At 42.9% G+C, this 5,670-nt stretch overlaps 1 pseudogene; it reads left to right on the top strand.

The window, feature by feature from the left end:
- Window positions 1-661: 661 nt before the first annotated feature.
- On the top strand, window positions 662-1,589 carry LOC100524849 (annotated as a pseudogene).
- Window positions 1,590-5,670: the final 4,081 nt, after the last annotated feature.

Here is a 5,670-nt window from a genome sequence, read left to right as displayed (position 1 = left end):
GTGAGGATGCAGGTTTGATCCCTGGCCTTGCTCAGTGGCTTAAGGATCTGGTATTGCTGTGAGCTGTGGTGTAGGGTGCAGACATGGCTCAGATCCCAGGTGGATGTGGCTGTGGCATATGCCTGTGGCTACACTCTCATGTGACCCCTAGTGTGGGAACCTCCATATGCCATGGGTGTGGCCCTAAAAAGACAAAAAAAAAAATGAAGAAGACGCTCACAATGAAGAAATAGTGCTGAAGGTGCTGGGGTGTATGTTCTTGAACCATGAACAATTTCTGTGTGAATTGCTTAAATCTAAAGTATGAACACTAGGGGTTCCCACCGTGGCTCAATGGGTTAACCACCAGACAGAGTACAAATCAGGATGTGGTGTTTATCCCTGGCCTTGCTCAGTGGGATAAGGATCCAGCATTGTAGCAATCTGCAGCACAGGTCACAGATACAGCTTAGATCCAGTGTTGCTGTGGCTGGGGAATAGGCCCACAGCTGCAGCTCTGATTTGGTAACTAGCCTGGGAACTTCCATATGCTACAGCGGTGGCCATAAAATAAATAAATAAATAAGAAAATAATAAATAAATAAGGACACTTCTCTTGGTGCCTCAAAAATTGCTTCATTTATTCACCAATCTCTTCCTGTTTTAAATATTCCGCCTAGACATGGAACCACAGAATCATACCTATTTCTCAGAATTCCTCCTCCTGGGCCTCTCAGATGATCCAGACCTACAGCCTCTTCTCTTTGGACTCTTTCTCTCCATGTATTTGGTGACTCTAATTGGGAACCTGCTCATCATCCTGGCTGTCACCTCTGATTCCCACCACCACACAACCATGTACTTCTTCCTTTCCAATCTGTCCTTGGCTGACATCAGTATCAGCACCACCACTGTCTCCAAGATGCTAGTGAACCTCCAGACACACAGCAAATCCATCACCTATGCAGGCTGCCTAACACAAGTGATGCTTTTTCCTCTTTTTGCCTGTTTGGAGAGTCTACTTCTGACAGTCATGGCCTATGACCGGTTGGTGGCCATCTGTCACCCCCTACACTACCTGGTCATCATGAACTCCCGCCTCTGTGGCTTGCTGGTCCTGGTGTCATTTTCCATTGGCCTCTTAAACCCCCAGCTGCACTACTGGATGATGTCACAGCTCACCTTCTGTGCTGATGTGAAAATCCCTCATTTCTTTTGTGAACTTTCTGAGCTCATTAGTCTTGCCAGTTCTGACACCTCCACCTATAACATATTAATCTACTTCATCTGTACCATCTTTGGTGGGATTCCACTTTTAGGGATCTCTTATTCTTATGCTTGAATTCTTTCCTCCATTCAGAGTCTCATCATCGGGAGGGAGGTATAAAGCCTTCTCCACCTGTGGCTCTCACCTGTCCGTTGTTTGCTTGCTGTATGGAACAGGCCTTGGGGTGTACCTCAGTTCAGCCATCTCCTCCTCCCCCAGGAAGGGTGCAGTGGCCTCGGTGATGTACACTGTGTTCACACCTATGTTGAATCCCTTCATCTACAGCCTGAGGAACAGGGACATCAAGCGTGCCCTGTGGGGGATTGTCAGCAGAAGAGTCTAATCTCAATAACTGTGCTATCTTTATTTGGTTCTCAACTGGTAACAGCATGAAAATCAAATATGTACAACAATAAACTCAGAATCTGGAGTCACATAGTCTATGTGCAATTTTCTGGCTCTCTGCTTTTTCTTAACATGACTTTTCCTTTTTGAACAGTGCTGATGGAATTGTGCTATTATTTGCACTCCCCATGAAAGTCATAGCCCATCCAAGGTTTTCCATAGCACATCACTTTCTACATGCACTACCCAGGACTCTCAATCATGGGTAGTTTTGTTTCTATGTTTGCAAAATAAGCACCACTCTCCCTTCTTATTGTTTCTATACTTTTCACGTAATTTTCCTCCCATTTCTTAAGATGGATCCAAACTCCACCTTAATAACTAAAACATCCAATGTATTTTGGCAAACTCTAAGAGACAGAGAGTGAAATGGTAGTTTTCAGAGGTTTGGAAGGAGGAATGGGCACTTAGTGTTTCATGGGGACAGAGTTTTCACCTGGGAAGGTGAAAAAGGTTCTAGAGGCACATGGTAGTGATGGATGCAAAACAATATGAAGGTACTTAACACAACTGAACTGCATACTAAAAAATAGTTAAGAGGGTAAATTTTATGGTATTTTACTATGATAAAAATATATCTCCTGTAGGGAATTAGGGATATACTGCTCCAAATGGTGGGTGTTAGTCATCAGCAATCACCTCCTAGAAGAACCTGCTTCAGCTACAGATCACCACCAGGCAGCCCACATCCAATGACTCTATCATGTGGGACTATAAGCCTTTGACCCCTTTGCCCCACTTCCAACCATCTCTCAGGAATCATACTGGCTCCAGAGCTTCCTGGTGGATTTCAGAGGCCTTTGATGGACTTCAACTTGGCTTGACTTTTTGCACTGCCCTTCTTCCCTACAAAGAGTTTGCAAATACCACAAAATCCCAAGGAACAGTCTTCATAGGACGCCCCTCATTTCAGACACCAGCCACAATTTCAGGGTTTCTAGGGTCACCCTCATTACAGGTACGCTGGCAACAAAGTTGAGGACTTTCTCTTATTCAATAATTCTCTAGAAGGACTCAAAGTGAGGGGACTCCCTCAGGTTCATAATGCACTTGAATGACTCACAGAACTCAGGAAAGTTATGAACATGGGATTAGAGTTTCATTATAGCAAAAGGATACAAATTAGAACCAGACTAAAGAAAACCAACCCAGGATATGATCTCAAACATCACAGGGTGAAGCTTCTTCTGTCCTCTCTCCATGGAGTCCAGACACATTTCTCCTTCCTGTTGAAAATTGCTGACAATATTCAAAAAAGTTTTACCAAGTAGGTAGCTCACCTGAGCTTCAGTTTCTAGACATTTTATAGAGGCTTCATTCCATAAACCTGATTGGTTTCATTTTTGTCCATATTGTTGAATTCACTTTTGAGCTTCCCTTCTCAGAGTTTGTGTTGATGTCACTTTGCCCAAAGCTCTAATTCTAATGGTTTGTCTTTCTGGCTTGTCTTTCTGTTAGCACGAATCCTCTGGTATGGCCTAGAGTATCCACCATGAATACTAATACACCTATCATTAAGGAAATTTCAAAGGTTTAAAAAGTTACCTCCCAGAGGAGTTCCCATTATGGCTCATTAGGTTAAGAACACAGTATTGTCTCTTTGGCAATGCAGGTTTAATCCCTGGCTTCCCTCAGTGGGTTATGTATCCAGTCTTGCCACAAGCTCTGGTGTAGATCGCAGATGCGGCTTGGATCTGGCATTTCTGTGGATGTGGTGTGGGCCAGCAGCTGCAGCTCTAATTTCACTTTTGGCATGGGAACTTCCATATGGCACAGGTGTGGACATAAAAATAAGAATAAAATATGCATATATATATATGTACTCTTAAATAAAAATAAATGTTACCTTCTAGGGACTGGGTCAAAGCCATATCTCTCTTTAGCTTGGGCTCAAATTCATTCTTATACCCCTGCCCTTTCAAAAGTGTTAAAAAATTCAAAGTATTTGTAACACATTAATCCATAATTTCCCTTCCTTCCTGGACTACTAGATATTACATACAGTGATATATAAGCCCCTGAGATAATTAATGTTCGGTTTTCTTCCATTACTATCAATATTCAATAGGATCAAATGTTACCCAAATAATAGTCTGCATGAGATTGCATCACAAATTAAATGCTGGTTTTATAAGTTTCAAGAATAAGAAAGGACAAGTAATCATGATATAAATCTCTCAAGTGGACATGTAATAAGAAAATACAAGGTGAGGATCTTTCTGCCTCCTTCAAGAAAATTCGTCATAGCAAAGATAGTGGATTGGAAAAATCACAAAACAACTCACTCACAAGCCTATCTTTGATTTTCATATACTATGAAGTCTCAGTTGAGCAATGATCCTAGTATTTGTGTTTTTTTTTTTTTTTTTTTTTTTTGGTCTGTTGTTGTTGTTGTTGTTGCTATTTCTTGGGCCGCTCCCGCGGCATATGGAGGTTCCCAGGCTAGGGGTTGAATCGGAGCTGCAGCCACCGGCCTACGCCAGAGCCACAGCAACGTGGGATCCGAGCCGCGTCTGCAACCTACACCACAGCTCACGGCAACGCCGTGATCCTAGTATTTGATCTCCACTTCCCACTATGAAATCATCACGGTTATTATTATTACAATTTTCTTATTTCTCCAGCATTCTTCAATTTCTAAACACTCACTTTTTCTTCCAATTCTTCTCTACACTCCTGCCATTTGGGCATTTGGCCTCCCTCTGACATTTATGCACAGACACATAATTAGACTTTTTTCTTCCATGTTCAACTTAATTGGGTATATATACTCTATTTTTACAAATCAGGTAATGAGAAATAAATATCTGAATTCCTCATGCATAGAACTCTGAGCCAGGAGGACTGCACAGGTAAGATGTGGAGGGCTTCAACAGACCATTCTCCTACATATCAAGTTTCATAAGCCAAATGTACTAATGAAGTCAAGATTCCAGCATAAAGGTTCTAAAGGAAATATAGTTGAAGACATACACTCTCTCTAATTGAGCAGTAATCAGATAATCTTTAACTTGGGTATTGAATATGTGTGGTTTACTCTCACACCAATTGAAGGTGTCATTGAAATTTCAGTGACCAGAACCTGCACTGGATATGGACTGGGGACTCCTGTTTGCTCTTTGGTTGTCACTGCTCAGTAGAGGGCAGGGTTTTCTCTCTAGTTGCCACTCCAGAAACCTGCAGATCTGTTTCTGAGCTGTGTTTCTGACCTGCAGTGCAAGGCAGGTGGGGTTGAAGAAGTCCCACTGGGAGAGGAGCCATTGAGTATCCTTATGCTGGAGTTAATCACCTGTGAATGTGCTCTGTCGTGTCACCTTTTCCCCATTGTGTGGTCTCACAAAATACACTGTTGTTGGTGTTGCTCTCAACCCCACCTTAACCCTGCATATGTTGGTAAGTGGCCCTGGTGTCTCTCAGGTAATTTCACTAGGCCGCCAGTGCAGATGCACTGAGTTGAGGACTCAGGACAGCAGTATCCATGTACCTGGACATGCTGTGAAAGATATGGAGGCAGTTCATACTCTGGCCTGGTCCAAGCTCCATATGTATGTACCCACAGAGCCCACAGATGCTAAAGCCAGACCCATCTCAGTTTTGGCAGCACTCATCCATTTGTATATTCCACCAGCACTGAATTTATCTATTTACCTATTTATTTATCTATTTAGATTGTGTCACACTTTCAGCATTCTGAACTTCTAAGCCTGGGGGTTAAATCAGAGCTGCAGCTGCCAGACTATACCACAGCCACAGTGAAGCCAGCTCTGAACCACATCTGCAAACTACACTGCAGCTCATGGCCACTCCGGAGCCTTAACCCACTGAGCAAGACCATGGATCAAACCAAAAACCTCATGGATACTAGTCAGGTTCATCACCATTGAGCCACAAGGGGAGCTCCACCAGCACAGAATTTATAAGGCTGTCAGTGGAGGTATAAAACCAGTGGTTCACACAATTGGGAGGAGAGATTTCAGCTCTTCCCCTTTAGTCTCAGAATATTTTAGTATGGATGCCTA

Source organism: Sus scrofa, unplaced genomic scaffold (genome assembly GCF_000003025.6).
Source record: "Sus scrofa isolate TJ Tabasco breed Duroc unplaced genomic scaffold, Sscrofa11.1 Contig928, whole genome shotgun sequence".
Classification (NCBI taxonomy): Eukaryota; Metazoa; Chordata; class Mammalia; order Artiodactyla; family Suidae; genus Sus; species Sus scrofa.
The sequence above is the reverse complement of the archived record's forward strand: the minus strand, read 5'-3'. Positions and strand labels throughout refer to the sequence as shown.